Source organism: Bombyx mori, chromosome 9, assembly GCF_030269925.1.
Source record: "Bombyx mori chromosome 9, ASM3026992v2".
Lineage (NCBI taxonomy): Eukaryota > Metazoa > Arthropoda > Insecta > Lepidoptera > Bombycidae > Bombyx > Bombyx mori.
This window is the reverse complement of record NC_085115.1, coordinates 13,764,286-13,782,499: the sequence shown is the minus strand read 5'-3', so window position 1 is coordinate 13,782,499 and position 18,214 is coordinate 13,764,286. Positions and strand designations below refer to the sequence as shown.

General features: G+C 38.9%; 1 protein-coding gene across 1 annotated transcript in view; it reads right to left on the bottom strand.

Moving 5' to 3' along the window:
- LOC101736902 (tolloid-like protein 1) overlaps positions 1 to 17,720 on the bottom strand; it is a 138,908-nt gene extending 121,188 nt beyond the window's left edge. Inside the window, exon 1 of the mRNA XM_021351230.3 lies at positions 17,623 to 17,720. The gene's annotated coding sequence lies outside the window, so the exon portion shown is untranslated. The remainder of the gene's footprint in view (positions 1 to 17,622) is intronic.
- Between the last annotated feature and the right edge of the window lie 494 nt (positions 17,721 to 18,214).

Sequence of the window (18,214 nt, the reverse complement as noted above, 5' to 3'; positions counted from 1 at the left end):
GAGAAGATCCGGCGAGAAACTCAGTGGGCTGTGTCTGAGGGCTGATTTACTCGTCGAGTCCTTCATCGCAAGCTACGAGTTCGACGAGAACGATGACCGGTGCTTGAGGTACCTAAAAGCACCGTTAGTGGATTGGGAGGATCCGAAATGACGTGTGGTTTACTCGCCGGATTACGCTGGCATTACCCTCTCAGGTTACCAGTATAGATAAAAAAAAGATCTCACGACAAATCCGTTGATATATGTGTGTACTGTGTCATGTATATCATAGCTTGATTGTTGTCCGGTCTATATTGAGATATAAGGAGAGATTGAGGTCTCAATTGGGGTCGTTTCACGCTTCAATGTGGGACATATCACTACTTTCCGATAGAAATAGGCAGTATAGTGTAAAAATAGCTAGCAGGGGCTCACGATACGAGTAATTTATTTAATTAAATGACGTTATTCTTCATTTTGAAAGTAATTCGTGAGCATGCGTGTAATCTGTCTACAGGATTTGATCCGTATAGGTACATTTCACTCGACACGATTACTCCTGGCGTCAGCGACGACGATTAAACTTCAAACTATCCGTGCAGAGCCAAGAATCATTCAATTCAGTTCATGTCATAAAAGAAATTGTAACTTATCACGAAATTTTAATAAATAGAAAAACGGTGAAGTTAAATATTTCAACTTTAAAAAAAATTCATCAAAACCGGTTCATCTAGAAATAGGTTCTGAGGGCACGAGGTGTCAAATTGTGAAGTTTTGAAATCGATTAAAAATAGTAGGAACGTTAATCTTTTATCATTAAATTCTCAACTCCAAATACAAGAGGTAAAGTTATTAGTGAGTAAGATAGCAATGTGAAATGTATTTAGTGAATTAAAAAAAATAGGTAATGCTTTCAGGACTTGGTAAAAATTCACGTAGGTAATGTCTTTAATTCATAAACAATATCCAAATTATTTGAAACACTAATTTTCATTATTGGTAAAGTTATTAGTAAGTAAGATAGCAATGTGAAATGTATTTAGTGAATTAAAAAAAAATAGGTAATGCTTTCAGGACTTGGTAAAAATTCACGTAGGTAATGTCTTTAATTCATAAACAATATCCAAATTATTTGAAACACTAATTTTCATTATTGGTAAAGTTATTAGTAAGTAAGATAGCAATGTGAAATGTATTTAGTGAATTAAAAAAAAATAGGTAATGCTTTCAGGACTTGGTAAAAATTCACGTAGGTAATGTCTTTAATTCATAAACAATATCCAAATTATTTGAAACACTAATTTTCATTATTTATTATGTAAAAATAAATTTCTGACATATAAAAAAAACCACTTCAATCGTTTATCCTACCAATGGTTTAACTGTTCAGTCAAAGTGAAAAGTTTTAATGAAATTTCTGACTATGTACACTTGCAATAGCGGTCTGAATGGAATGTAATGTTAAGGGCTTCATTATAAATATATTATAAATTTAACGATTATTTATTTATTTAAAAATTTATTGAAAAATAATACCTTTGCTTAAAAGAACTGCTAACATAATTTACAACCGAGGCCCGGGGCCGAACCTCCTACGAGGTCCCCGCGCCTATGGGGCGTGCGGGGTATGTGAGACTTGACGATCTGCAAGGTGTTGGGAGCAGACCGCGGGCCCAAGGAATTTTAGGGCCGACCCACAAAACGACTCCCCTGCACTCTTACACCCGACGTCCGATCTCCGTCCGGGGTCAAGACCCTTTCAGAGTAGGGGGGTTCCCGCGGTCAACACTGCAACCAGACACGCGGCGCCACCCCGAGGACGCCCGACCGACGGGTCGTCGAGGCGATAGTCGACGACCAACGACGTCGGTCTCCGCGGTACGGCAGCCCTACCAGGCCGCCCGGGCTACGCCGCTGGTGTTCCGGGATACCCCGCTGGGCCAGAACCAGCCTGCCGGGTCAGAACGCGAATCACCGCCGACCGGGTTGCTCTTCCACAGTATGTTCGGCGACGACAGCGACTACGAAAATGCGGACCACATCGCAGTCCGCAGCCGTCGACGCGTCGTCCCGTTCTCCTGATGCCAGCACGCTAGAGTGACGGTAGCGTGCGGCGCAGCCTTAACCCCCTTAGGTCGCCCCGTGACCATCACCGGGAGGAGACTGCCTCCTCATAGGGGCCGGAGCTGGACAAACGCCCTCCTCCGACACCCGGCTCGGTAGCGGCGGCACAGCGCCGAGAGGGAAGAAGAGTTCTCCCTCTCCCGTTCCCCCTTAGAACTTAAAATCTCAATGTGAGTGGCACATTTACGTTGTGGATGTCTATGGGTTCCAGTAACCACTTAACACCAGGTGGGCTGTGAGCTCGTCTACCAATCTAAGCAAAGTAGTGTTAAACGTTGGAAGTCACATTAGTAGTTTCATTTCAAAAGCAAACAAACTTCTTTATCACACAATGTTTTCCAGATGTGGGAATCGAACCCACGAACCTCGATGCAAATGCAGTCAGTGACGCTACACACCGAGTCAAACAAATTGCGAAACTTGTTCTAATTATCTGTATTACTCTTCAAACGGGAAAACTCTAATTATTTGCATATGGTACAAACTTTATGTTTGGAGATGTATTTTTTTTTTTTGCGCGACACCGTTACGTAATTTAATTTAATACCGCTTTTTAAGAACACTCTTCAAACTTTGGCATGGGGGGCTCTGCGAATACCGTAGAGGGGAATTCAGTTTAGAGACGGAACGTGCGTGGCAAAAATATTCGTATTCAGAGCGCTTAGTGCGAGTTTTTTAACGTTCTCGATAGCGTGAAAGTTACCTCATATTTGTATGGAGTTGAAACATTTGCCTGCGTTTGCCGCTAGGGGCGCTGTTCCAACTGCATACAAAATTGGCTTAACTTTTACGCTATCGAGAACGTTTAGAAACTCGCACTAAGCACACAGGTTAGATTAGACTGGAAATGATAATATACCTTACTACATCAATAATAAGATACATATATCTCATTTTCACTATGCTTGGCGAATAAATGATTTCTTTCTTTCTTTCTTTCTTTCTTTCTTTCATCGCCGTAAGCAAGACAAAACCTTTACATTAATATTATTATTTCGTGAGTCACTTCAAATTTACAATGTCAACAGTTCGTGTAGTCGTCGTGGCTTAAAGGATAAGACGTCCGGTGCATTCGTGTGTAGCGATGCACCGGTGTTCGAATCCGGCAGGCGGGTACCAATTTTTCTAATGAAATACGTACTCAACAAATGTTCACGATTGACTTCCACGGTGAAGGAATAACATCGTGTAATAAAAATCAAACCCGCAAAATTTTAATTTGCGTAATTACTGGTGAATAGGACCTCCTGTGAGTCCGCGCGGGTAGGTACCACCACCCCGCCTATTTCTGCCGAGAACTGTAATGCGTTTCGGTTTGAAGGGTGGGGCAGCCGTTGTAACTATACTGAGACCTTACAACTTATATCTCAAGGTGGGTGGCGCATTTACGTTGTGGATGTCTACGGGCTCCAGTAACCTCTAAACACCAGGTGGGCTGTGAACTCGTCCACCCATCTAAACAATAAAATAAAAAATACTACTTCAATGGCATTCATCCTCCAAACGCTAACAAATTACTGCTTCGCGTCTAAAATGGACTGGGTCAGTGAAAAGTCGCCTGCGTGAGCACATTACACTCAATTTTACCCCACCAGTATTTTTTTGTGGATTACTGTCTGTACAAGTATAAATTTAAATTATTCAAACAACACCCTGTGAATCCGAGACGTATCTACGTACTACACGTGATATTATTTACATCAGAAAAACAGTTCTAGCATCGTAATTCCTCTTTGTCATCGGATACAAAGATAAAAGTTTCGTTCAATCTGCACCGTTCCCACGGGATCTTATTTCGACACTTGTACTAGCTTACTCACTAGTAAGCCCTGTTTCCAACGACACAGGGAGAATCCGTCACAGAACATTTGTGTTATTGAAGAATAAAAATCTTATTACATATTAAATGTGCCAGATACCTTTGAAATCAGAATAATATGGAAATGTGCGAATTGTATTTGATAAGTCGAAAAAATTAAACAAAAATAAGAATTTTAATTGAACGCGTCAAAGTGCATGGATACGACAGTAAGAAAACCATTTAAAACGCCATCTGAAATTGATATATCTAATTAATTTACTGTATTTGTAAACTAGCAGACCTGGCAGACTTCGTAGTGCCTCAATCGATAAATAAAAGTCCTAAACTTTTATATAAAATAAACTTAAAACAAACAAAAGGAATCCGGGAAAAACAAAACTGTTATTATTATTTCATTCCGCAGCATTTATCTACCATTTAAACCTTCTCTGGACTTCACAAATAATTCAAGACCAAAATTAGCCAAATCAGTCCAGGCGTTCTCGAGTTTTAGCGAGACTAACGAACAGCAATTCATATTTATATATATAAGATGGGAATGGTAAATATATAACATTATTTAGATGAAAAATATGTTTTGCGACGGTAAGCATAGAATTTAGAACGAAACTGTAGTTAGGTAAAAAAAATTACTAGATTATAACCGGATCGGTATATATTATATGTCCTCTAGTTCATAAAGCCACCAACTAAATCAATTTTATATTATTACCACCAACCAAGTCATTTACTTTTCATTTTATTATTATTATTATTATTTTATTGCTCTTGTATGTAAACGAGCATACGGCCTACCCGATGGGGATTGGTTACCGTTGCCCATGGACGTCAGCAATGCCAGGAGCAGAGCCAAGCCACTGTCTACCGTTATTAACTTGCATTCAAGTAGTAGTGATTATTTATCTAAATGTATGTAGGAATGGAACGGAACAGTATGAATGGATGACAGATATGGAGCATGACTGAGTGAGAGAGATAGGAGATATCGTGTTAGGAAGTAAGAAAGACGGCGAATGAATGCGGAACGCTTAGTTTTATTTTTTAAGCGAGAAGAGGGTAGTTGGCAGACGCGACCGCAGACAGACGCGGTGTAACCCTGAAGACGAAAGACGTTTGTATTTGAGTTACATAGATTAAGACGAATTACCGGTCACCGTCTTCGTCGAACCCGTCGCTTGCGACGAATGGCTCGACGAGCGAACTAACCCATAGACACAGCCCACTGAGTTTCTCGCCGGATCTTCTCAGTAGGTCGCGTTTCCGATCCAGTGGTAGATTTTGCGAAGCACTGCTCTTGCTAGGGTCAGTGTTAGCAACTCTCCGGTTGAGCCCCGCGAGCTCACCTACAAACGTTAGGGCGAAGCTGAAATAGCCTCTCAAGGCTATCAGCATAGGTAGGAAAAAAAAAAAAAAGACGAAATAAAGAATCAAGTTTGTGTGAAGTGATCAACCGTTTCACTGGCCATTGAATCCTGCCACTGGCCACTGGCCACTGAATCCTCTAAATGGTGTAGAATACCTCATTCGATTGCATTTTTTTATTTTTATTGCTTAGATGGGTGGACGACCTGGTGTTAAGTGATTACTGGAGCCCATAGACATCTACGACGTAAATGCGATAGTTACAACGGCTGTCCCGCCCTTCAAGCCGAAACGCATTATTGCTTCACGGCAGAAATAGGCGGGGTGGGGGTACCTACCCGTGCGGGTTCACAAGAGGTCCTACCACCAGTAAAAATGAATGAGCGGGTTTCGTCTCTATCCACCTATAACCTATAACAGTAAAAACTTCAAAATCTACCTGGTTTGAGAAAATGCAAATATTGTATTGTATTTCTGGTTTAAGCGGATTAATTGGTTTTCATTTTTGACTACGTTTTCGGTTTTCGTGTCTTCAGTTTTCTTAAACTTTCACGAAATATGTTTGTTACGTGAAGTTTATTATATTGTCATTAGTTGGTAGTCGAGTATATTGATAGTGAGTGATCGATGTGATAATGACGAGAGCTCAGCCAATCTACTGCTGAGAACTATCTTCAAATCGGTTTTAATAAGAACATGATCATCATCATCATCATCATATTAGCTAACTCTTGGCCGAGCAGTCGTGGTCATGTGGAACCCTTGTTTATTAAAGCCTTGACAGCTGTTCTTCATTTTTTTTTATTCCTTAGTTGGGTGGACGAGCTCATGGCCCACCTGATGTTAAGTGGTTACCGGAGCCCATAGATATCTACAATGTAAATGCCGCCACCCACCTTGAGAGATAAGAGATCTAAGGTCTGAGTACAGTTACAACGGCTGCCCCACCCATCAAACCGAATCCAAAACGCATTACTGCTTCACGGCAGATATAGGCAGGGTTGTTGTACCTACCCATGCGGGCTCACAAGAGGTCCTACCACCAGTAGTTATGCAAATTATAATTTTGCGGGTTTGGTTTTTATTACACGATGTTATTCGTTCATCGTGGAAGTCAATCGTGAACATTTGTTGAGTACGTATTTCATTAGAAAAATTGGTACCCGCCGGCGGGATTCGAACACCGGTGCATCGTTAGATACGAATGCACCGAACGTCTTTTCCTTTAGGCCACGACGACTTCAAATAATAATTCGCGAACTGAGGCTTGGCGCACTAGTTAAGTGGTAAGGTTTTTTACTTGATCAGTGCAGCGCATGGAATTTGGGCCACGAGGTTTTTACCGTTGGCCCTACCGTTTAACATGGTATAAAACAGGAAACACGTGAAGGCGAAATTCATCCCAAAACTGTACGACACGTGGCGAGATAGACCTCTGGAATCTGCACTGTGGTCAAACGCAATGGCTCTAAGTGGCATGGGTATACTTTGCTACGGTATTGAGCGGCACTATTGTAAAAAAAAGCAAGAGCGTCTCAGGCAAATCCTCAGGGAAACATACAGTATAAAATTCAGAGGATATGCTCGCAGTTTGCAGTTTCTTAGTACTTTAATTTCACTCTTAATAGCACGGGTGACGGTTGCGTTTTAAACGTAGAATATGGTAAGCTTTATTGCATGCCAATCTATATCTATAAGTATAAATCTACAGTGGTTTTTACGGATGTTCCGTTATAACTACTGAACCATGCATCTGATTGACTTGAAATTTGGTCCCCATGTAGAAAATACATGTATTTAATGGATAGGCTAATATTTATATGAGTGTTGGACTCCCTAATAATAATGACAATAATTAATAATGTTAATTTTAAATGCCCACCGAAGCGGGCGAGTGAGGCTAGTTATGATTTAACTAAATGGTAAAATTGAATAGTTTCATTGAAAAAATGTGTATTTATAGACAGGGCTCAAATATTAATATGTGTTTGATTTATGATGTACGAACAAATATGTACGTAACATAATAATAATAAGAACAGTTTTTAACATTGAAACCATATCTATATATTAATACGTGAAGCAAAAACTTTGTACCCATTTTTACGTAAATTACGCGGACGGAGGAGTATAAAATTTCCCACACTTATAGAGAATATAGAGAAGGAGTGCAGAGTATTAATATATTTTTTAAATTATGCATAAATAATACATTAAATCAATAAAAAAACATTACACACACTACCATGTATTCGACACACACACGCAATTTGTTTATTGTCAAACTTTTCTTATTGCTTAAAGTCTGTTGTTAAATGGAGAATAGATTAAATATTGTTTGTCTTTAACATTATTTGTCTAAAGTGTAGTCTTGGCGAGATCTGTGATTAAAGAATTATAACAGTATTTGACAATAGTACCTTAATATTGTATAAACTTATAATTTCAATTAATTATAGTTGAATTTCGACTACCGGGGGCCACTAGTAACTATTATTAGGTACCTAGCTATCTTAGTAATGAATAATTTGATCTATGAAAAGTGTATAATTTGACATGTTTTCAAAACGAATAGATTCTTCGGAGCTTTGTTCAAAATCTCACACATCTTCAGCTCTTCGGAAACTTACAAAATTCTTCTCAAAATAGTCGTTGTTCAAAAGCGAGCAAAAGAAAATATAGTATTATAAAAAAGATGAGTCGAATACCGTCTTACTGTTATTAAGTTGTGGACTTCAAGTTGTGGAGGTAAAATTTTACAAAAAATATTTTTCAAGATTTCTCCGAAATCTTTTAATATCTTGTAGAGCCTGATTGATTTCTCAGCTCGAGAAATATATTAATTGAATTTCGAAATTCACGAAGTACGCTTTAGTAACTGCCAAATGAAAACCTTTGTTGGAAAACGGAATGGGCGGTAGTTGAACACAAATTAATGGTACGCCAGTGGCAGCCAGATTTCCGAATGCAAAGGACCCACTGTGGATAGGCGAGGCGCCCTGCTAGCGGCAAAATGTAAGCGATAGCGTTTTCCGATTACCTCCATGACTTACATTGTTGTTTGTCACTAAACTTCTCCAGGACTATCATATCTCGAAAACAAATCCAAAGATCTAAGTATTATTTATTATTTTATTTATTTATTATTATATTGTTTTATTTTTTACTTTTCTGGGTCTTTCTCTGTGGATTATTTATATATATGTTAAAAATTTCAATTCTCTAGTTCATCAATTTATAAATTAATGATAAAATTTAATTTAAGTTTTACCCGTTAATTTTATATGCTTAACATTTCAAATATATGCTTCCAGCTTTGCATGAAGAAGCTATGTTCCCGTGCAATTGGGTGTTGTCTTAGAAACTTACATCCAAATTAGTGGATCCGACAGACATCGTCCTGTGAATGCATACACAATAATTAATTAAAGTTGATCCAGCCGTTTTGCTGTCCTGTTTAGTTGCAGTATAAATAAATAACCTACATACCGACTGCGGTGCCATCTGCCGGGCTGATTTGTGAATCTAAACCGTGCAGGGGGCCACCCGAACACATACAAAAAAAAATTCAAATCGGTCCAGACGTTTAGGAGCTCAGTGACATGCTCACGTACATAAAGAGAAATAATTCAGTTCTTAGTAAAGTTACTTAATTCAAAATCGCTATTTCCTGACAAACAGGCCACGCACAACCCCGCAGTGGGCGGCTAGTGAAATATTATTGGAATTCCTCTACCAAGATAATCCGGGACAGTTTTGTAGCGATCGACGCGTCTGACAAATTCCAACCCAGGGCTCGCTTCATTCTTGAGTTTATATCTTGTCAAACAATGTTTTGGTGTTGTTTAAATTTAGGCCTTCAACACTTAGTTACAGTAGAATAGATTAATCTAAAACAAAATTAAGTATGTTTATCAGATCAGTGGATTTCAATTGAAATTTATTTTATCGAATTTGTAACACAGATCGAATTTGTCACGAAAAATGTTCCTGGAAATTAGCTTATGCAAGTGACGTAAGCAACCTACAAGGTTTTTGCGGATGGTAAGAACCATTGAAAGCGTGTAACCGCTTAACCCATACACTTTTATCTTATATTATTTCAGAGGGGAGTGGTATTCTCAGTAGCTTTTGGTGGTAGGACCTCTTGTGAGTCCGCGCGGGTAGGTACCACCGCCCTGCTTATTTCTGCCGTGAAGCAGTAATGCGTTTCGGTTTGAAGGGTTTTTTTTTTTATTTTTTTTATTGCTCTGGTGGGTGGACGAGCTCACAGCCCACCTAGTGTTAAGTGGTTACTGGAGCCCATAGGCATCTACAACGTAAATGCGCCACCCACCTTGAGATATAAGTTCTAAGATCTCAGTATAGTTACGACGGCTGCTCCACCCTTCAAACCGAAACGCATTACTGCTTCACGGCAGAAATAGGCAGGGCGGTGGTACCTACCCGCGCGGACTCACAAGAGGTCCTACCACCAGTAAAACCGGGTGGGGCAGCCGTTGTGACTATACTGAGACCTTAGAACTATATCTCAAGGTGTGTGGCGCATTTACGTTGTAGATGTCTATGGGCTCCAGTAACCACTTAACACCAGGTGGGCTGTGAGCTCGTCCACACACATAAGGAATAAAAAAAAAAAAAAGCTGTAAAGGTGGAAAACCTCTTCGGCACAAAAAATAAATAATTAAAGATGCTGTGATTATTTTTACTAATGCTTACTTTATAAAGAAACATCTTCAATTGTATAAATATTTAAATATTATTATTACAAGTTTAATTATTTATAAGTTTCATCTGTAAGATTTCGGTAAGTTAAAGAAATCCTTAAAATAGCGATAGAAAACTTCTGATATGTTAATTACGTTGCACAAAGGAGTGTCGCCTTCAATAGGATTTAGTATTCTTTGTGAATCCCAGCGGAATGTTGACCTAAACCAATAAACTGTGGACCGAATAAGGGCGAGACTACACTTAGTTGATGTTATCCGTAGGGAACTTGTCATGTAAAATGTAAATGCGAAGTGTAATGTAATATTTGTATACCCGAAACTGCGTGTCACCCTCACGTTGAGTAAATATTTAAATATTTATCAAATAGGTAACCACAGCTACATTATTTCAGAAGCGTTACGTATTCTCTCGTTAGTCCGAAAATAATTTCGATTTTAAATTTTGAACAAAGTAAATATAGTTAAGTTCACTAGAATACCTACGTAGGAGTGGAGAAATATAGAGGTAAATAAATTACATTAGAAGTGTGCATACAGTGTATTAAATGTGTGTTTTTGCGGATGCTACGGTGCATTTTAAATATGCTCACATAATATTTTTGGGTACTAGATAGAGATTTGGGTACTAGATAGGCCAAATAGACAGTAAATCATGTTAGTTCAACATCTTTTGCCAAATATTGTTGTTACAAGGCACAATCCCTAAAACTCAATGCAATACATTGTATGTATTTGGCTAGAATTTTGAAAGACCTTTACATGATTTTACTTTACATTTTAGAACAGTAATTTTCTAAAATTGTTGGGACATTATTGCTATTCTATTTTACTCTCTAGGCTCTAAATTCATTTTAGTACCTGTAGTTCAGCTCCCACCGTGGTGGAATCAGAAGTTGACTAGTTCACGAATCAACAATCATATTATTTTGATCTTGATTATGAAAGTGAAGTTGTTGTGACTTAAATGATAAGATGCTTGGTGCATTAGTATCGAGCGATGCCGCTATGTTCGAATCCCGCAGGCAAGTACCAATTTTTCTAATGAAATACGTATTTAGCAATAAATGTTTACGATTGAATTCCACGGTGAAGAAATAACATCGTGTAATAAAAATCAAACCCTCAAAATTATATAAACGGCCTAATTACTGGTCATAGAACGTCTTGTGAGTCCGCACGGTAGATACCACCATCCTGCCTATTTCGGCCGTGAAGCAATAAAATAATATTTTCGATTTGAAGCGTTCGCCAGCAATTGCACTATAAAAACTGAGACCTTATAACTCTTGTATCAAATCGGGCGGCGAAGTTCACGTTGTAGATGTCTATGAGCTCCGGTAACCACTTAATACCGCACAATCTAAGCAATAAAAAAAAGTAAAATAAAAAAGATGCCTCGGTATAATACCTATACATATTTGTATGTAATTTTAGGTATATACTGTATAAATCTCGGCTTATAAAACTGGTGCTTTGGGAAATAACTGATTCAATTAACCAGGACATAGTTTTTTTTTTAAGAAAACATATTAACAATTCAAGAGCAATCATTTAACCAACGACGGCCTTTAAAGTATCTTTGTCATAATAACATCCTGAAGTCGTTTAACGGTGGGCAGCGGCTTGATTCTGCCCCTGGCATTGCTGAGGTCCATGGGCGACGATGACCACTCACCACTCACTTTTACTGGTGGTAGGACCTCTTGTGAGTCCGCACGGGTAGGTACCACCGCCCCGCCTATTTCTGCAGTGAATCAGTAATGCGTTTCGGTTTGAAGGGTGGAACAGCCGTTGTAACTATACTGAGACCTTAGAACTTATATCTCAAGGTGTGTGGCGCATTTACTTTGTAGATGTCTATGGGTTCCAGTAACCACTTAACACCAGGTGGGCTGTGAGCTCGTCCACACATCTAGGAAATAAAAAAAAAACCATCAGGTGGACCCTATGCTCGTCTGCCTACAAGGGCAATAAAAAAAAAAAGAGTCGTAGAACCGAACGTATCCCAAAAAAAGGTTTAGTCATTTATTTATTCCGTTTAAGTTAATCTAAAATATATATTCGCACAAAGACATCTCTCGTCTTAGCGTTAAACGTTCAAAATTGTTTATGATCCTGCTAAATTTCCAGCTCGTTGGACCCTACTCCTTACATCGGGGCTGTAACGGAGAACAGCCGTTTCGCTAAGATTGAATTTCTCTAGCCTGTTCCACTGAACAAAACACTCAATTTAAGACGAGGCACTTTTTATTTAGCCAATCCACCTTAATTTTCTGCCACTAAATAAGTTTCCTTGTGTCGAGATCGTGCGAACTTTAGATTAGTTGGAAGATTAACGTATCCAATTTGTATACAGTGCAAGGAAATTACAATGGATTTTTTTTAGAGATGAACCAACAAATAGCTTTAGCTATTAATTAAATTAAAACTATTTTTACGGTTCATTCTCCGGTTTAAAATATTCATTTATCTTTTTTGTGCGATTCGGATACAGTAACAATTTTCTGGTCATTAAGTTGATACAAGTCGACACTTGAATAATGTCCAGATAAAAGATAATAATAATAACCGTCATCACGTAGACTATACATTAGACACTGTATAGCCATCATACTAAGACTATACATAAATAATAAAAATCTTACGCAATGGACGTTTTTTCCCTTTTAGGGTACCCCTCCGCATCGTCCCATTAAGGAACTTCGTTCCAAAAATATGACAATAATCAGAATGTCGGTGATAATAAAATTAGAATAATAAACGCGTGATTAATCCATAAAATAAGTTTTAATTATGTCTGAGACTCGTGAAGGACAATAAAAGTTAAAAATGTATAGTTCTCAGAGCTTAGGGGCTTCGGACCATAAGCTCAGTTACGATTCCACGCATTTAAAAAAGTAGAAACAGTTCTTATAATCAGCTTGGTAAATTAATTATGTTTTCCGCCTACGTTAGGGTAGTAATTTATTTGGGTTTCAGCGTTGCGATCACTTATTTATCTCTCAGCATATAGAAGATTTGTTGTAGTTTGTAGTCGATATTTATAGGCATATTTTCGGGTATATTGTTAATATGCAGGTATGGCTATCCTACCTATTTTCTTAGTTTTTGGTTTTTGGGTGGAAGGGCCTTTATGTAACACAATTGAGTCTTGGAGATGAAGGCTGTAACGGTCTATCATGAGTCGATCCTTGAGTTATTTTCCCTCTCTTAAGATGACGATTACCATCCCAGGCTAAATACCGAACTAAGTAATCTATCTGTTTGCGTATTTCTTCTTACTGGTGGTAGGACCTCTTGTGAGTCCACGCGGGTAGGTACCACCAACCTGCCTATTTCTACCGTGCAGCGGTAATGCGTTTCGGATTGAAGGGCGGGGCAGTCGTTGTAACTATACTGAGACCTTAGAACTTATGTCTCAAGGTGGGTGGCACATTTACGTTTTAGATGTCTATGGGCTCCAGTAACCACTTAACACCAGGTTTTTTTTTTATTGCTTAGATGTGTGGACGAGCTCACAGCCCACCTGGTGTTAAGTGGTTACTGGAGCCCATAGACATCTACAACGTAAATGCGCCACACACCTTGAGATATAGTTCTAAGGTCTCAGTATAGTAACAACGGCTGCCCCACCCTTCAAACCGAAACGCATTACTGCTTCACGGCAGAAATAGGCGGGGCGGTGGTACCTATCAGTGCGGACTCACAAGAGGTCCTACCACCAGAGGTGGGCTGTGAGCTCGTCCACACATATAAGCAATAAAAAAAAATCTATGGTGTCAGATGATGAGCACAGAAATATCGCAGCATCCGAATGAATTAACTAAAACGAATCAAAGACTCGTGCCGACCATTTGGATTACAGATCTCTTTAATTTCAACTCGAAGGCAATCCCACAAGTCTCGGAAAATTGAATCTTCTAGAGATACGATCGGGTTTTTTTTTCTCTCTCCCTTCCCATTACAGAATGATGACAGGCCAAGACTCGTCCTAGATTAGAATTTAATAGGGTACATTTTAATTTTTACGGGTTCCGCCTTAAGAGCTTCATTGGATGAAACCCTCGTTAGTAGAATTGAAAAGTCCGAAAGGTGTCCAAGATAATCCGGATTCAGTATACATTTTTAAAAATAAATGTCGCATACAAAAATTGGTTTAAATTGAGAGCATCAAGGAAAACCAATTAAATTAATATTGAGGGTTTCTTTTTTTTCTGTGACTGCGTTTTTTTATTTTTTATTGCTTAGTTGCACCTTGAGATATAAGTTCTAAGATCTCAGTACAGTTACAACGGCTGCCCCACCCTTCACTCCGAAACGCATTACTGCTTCACGGCAGAAATAGACGGGGTGGTGGTACCTACCCGTGCGGACTCACAAGAGGTCCTACCAGTTTCTGTTGTGTTTCTATAATTCTGCGTATTTGGTTGAATTAATTAATAATGATGACCTTAATGATGAACTGGATAACAAAGCCGCTTTATCCTAATGGAGGTTAATGTGTGAAGTTATCGTTTTAGTGCAGCGACCATTTTGAATTGAAATTTAAAACAAGATTCGTTGCTATTATTAAATTATTTTTAATTAAATTAAATTAAAAAACGCAATTACTATCGCATTATGCGATTTAATTGCGTTTTATTTCAGAAACTGAATAAAAAATAAAAAGAAATATTAATTGCTTAAAATCCTAATTTTAATGACATGTAACGATCTGGTCTACTTTTCTGGCAATAGCCTCGAGGGGCGATAATGGCTTCACCATGACTGATGGGCAATTCCACGGGGCTAAACCTCAAAAACCTGTTAACATCTATCGTAGCAAAAACATTGCATCGCTTAAGATACTGAACTTTTCGTCAAGTTCGAATGTTATGTAACAATGAAACTTATTTGAAGCTATGTGACTAGATTGTTCGTTTATTTAGCATAGGCAACGGAATCCACGGTATTGTGACTGCGGTGCATACTTCAAAATTGACTGTCAAATAAATCTGTAAGCGAAGTGATCCGATTCAAAATTCGATTATTCTCTTAACAATACAGAATCTTACAACAGACTGCCGGGTCACACTTGACCGGTTATTTAAAGAAATCTCGCCTTCGAGTGAGAGGTCTTCAGATAAATGGAAATTATTCAATATTTAAAACGTTTTGCCGCCCCCCTTGCTTGGGTTTATAACGTTTTTATAACTTGATTACTTTGTGTGAATTTCAGTTAGGTTCAAAGAGATATTATTTAAGAGCCGGCTGAGCTTGCGAATTCGTCCGCGCGTATATACGTAGAAAGCTCTGTTTAGTTTGGATCGGAACGGTCCCGGCTCGTCCATAGACCAGAGAGTGAAAATCGTGATAACTTCCGTTAAATAATAATTCATGTAATAATTCTGAATTAAGCACAAAGACAAACCAGAGAGCTGTGTAGTGCACACATATTTTCAACAGGACTTTTTGTGCAGTTTTTTTTTATTGCCCCTGTAGGCAGACGAGCCCACCTGATGGTGAGTGGCTACCGTCGCCCATGGACTTCAGCAATGCCAGGGGCAGAGCCAAGCCGCTGCCTACCGCTTAATACTCTCCACAAGCCTCGTTTGAAGATGGACATGTCATAGCGCTCGGGAAACACCGTGGAGGGGAGCTCATTCCATAGCCGGATAGTTACCACCAAGTGGATTCTCTATAATCTAACTGCCTCTAAATCATTCAGGTCCCCTCAATGTCGATCCGGGATAGAACACACTTGAAGACAGAGCATACTGGCTATGAGCAATGTCGTTATGAAAGTGCAAACACGCTTCGAATGGAGTAACCCAACGTGGGCTATCCCAATATGCATTGTACCAATAGATTTCTTCTTCGAGTTCTTATATTAATGTGATTTCGGCGCAGGATATTCTCTTTTTTCATTCAGGCCTATTATACATCATCCCGGCATTTGGCATTCTTCTCTTTCACAAGGTCATTTAAGTCCTTTAAGGAAGCACCTTCTTCACATCTCTGCCGTGCATCAATATAGTTTTTTAAGTAAGCCCCTTCTTGACATCACGTCTGACGTGTATTAATATAGTTATTTACACGTTAAACAATGGTGACTGATGATCCGATTTACTGTTTCTTTATATAATTTGTAATTAAACGGAAAAAAAAATACAAACATTTTTCATTGCGTTGGATGGATACGAGCTAGATGTAGAATTTGTTGGCGAGTTTATCTACCTCGGATTGCTTACTGACTGATCAAGGAAGAAGCGAACGGGAGATCGAACTGTTAAACGTGATACCTTACAACTCATGTCTCAAGGTGGGTGGCGGCATTTACATTGTAGATGTTTATGGGCTCCGTAAGCACTTAAGATCAGGTGGGTCGTGAGCTCGTCCCTCCATCCAATCCCTAAGGGAAGCCGAAAACCAAACGAAGTGGAAAATGATTTTACAAAGAGCCAGAAAGACCTGTCAAAGACTTCAGAAATGAAGTATGCTACTAAGAAGAGAAGGAAGAATATGAGCTCACGGCTCGCACAGTGTTTAGTGGTTACCGGAGCCATCACAGAGACATGAATTCTAAGCCTCTGTTTCATAGTACAACCGTTGCATTATCCTTCAAACCAAAACGCGTTACTGCTTCACGGCAGAAATAGCAGGGTGGTGATACCAATCGTGAATATTTGTTGAATACGTATTTCATTAGTAAAATTGGTACCCGCCTGCGGGAACGAATGCACCGGGCATCGTTAGATACGAATGCACCGGACGTCTTATCCTTTAGACCACGACGCTTCGCGATTGAAATAGGCATGGCGATGGTATTTACCCGTGCGGACTCACAATACGCCCTACCATCATGATCAGAAATGTCAAGTTACCTAAGTTCAAATAAACGTCTTTTTTCTATACTTCCACGCATACATTTAAGTAGGTACCAATTATTATAGGATAACAATTATTTTAATGCAATTAAGAATTTTCTCTAATATCTCGAGGTGGGCAGTGATATTCCCGCTGTGATGTCCATAGGTCTAACAACAAGCGAACCGGAAGAGCGTCTAACAATTCATTAATTCTTAAAATATAACCACGTGCACGATTTGGGGCTGGAATCGACATGACGCTCGTACCTTCTTAATACGCCAGTACTGAAGACGCATATCACGCTCTTTATTACATTTAAAACTGCATTTACGATTGGATCTCTCGTTTTTATAGTCCTTATTTCCTTTTTTATTATTGTTATCGGCGTTTCAAATACTTCTCACAGTATGGTTGGCGGATGCGAATAAAAAACAGGAGATAAGCCGCAAAAGTCTACGACTCGTGAAAGACTTAGAAATTATTGTATTACGGACTTTTTTAGAATTTAAAATTAATTATCATTTGCTAATTAAAGAGTCGAACAAAATTATTAGTTTCATACTTAGATTAAAATATATTTATTTTCAATTAAAATATTAAATAAGTCGGCCCTTAAAAATAATAACTTACAGGTTTTTTAAGTGTAAAAACTACTTTAAAAATAAAGATAAATTAACGTCAAATTTATTTAGACACACCGAAAGCATTCGTAATCGAACTAAACATTATCATTACGATAATTAAAACAAAACTTACCTATTTAATACAATGATGCAGGAGCTCGAAACACGAATGAAGTTATTTCGGTAGCTTTGGGGCGGCACGCGCGCACCCCGCCAACACTGCCCGCCGTCTGACTGAGGGCGATTGAATGTAGTAAAAGTTGCCAGATGAAAGCATCCTCTATGCTTAATCGAGTATTTATTACATCCGCTGGGTCGTCTTGTCTACTTATGGGGTACGGATCGGACCTCGGGACAATCCCCTCTGCTTAAGCTATGGGCCGATGGAATTGCCTATTGAGGTAAGGATGAAAAACGGAACATGCTTTTTTTCATCTTTCTACTTCTTTTATGCTCCTCTTTCTTCCTTTTTCTTTCCCCTTTATTCTCTTCGTTTATTTATTAATAGGGCTTTAGTTAACACTGGTGGTGGTAGGACCTCTTGTGAGTCCGCACGGGTAGGTACCACCACCTTGCCTATTTCTGCCGTGAAACAGTAATGCGTTTCGGCTTGAAGGCTGGGGCAGCCGTTGTAACTATACTTGAGACCTTAGAACTTATATTATCTCGAGGTGTGTGGCGCATTTACGTTGTAGATGTCTATGGGCTCCAGTAACCACTCAACA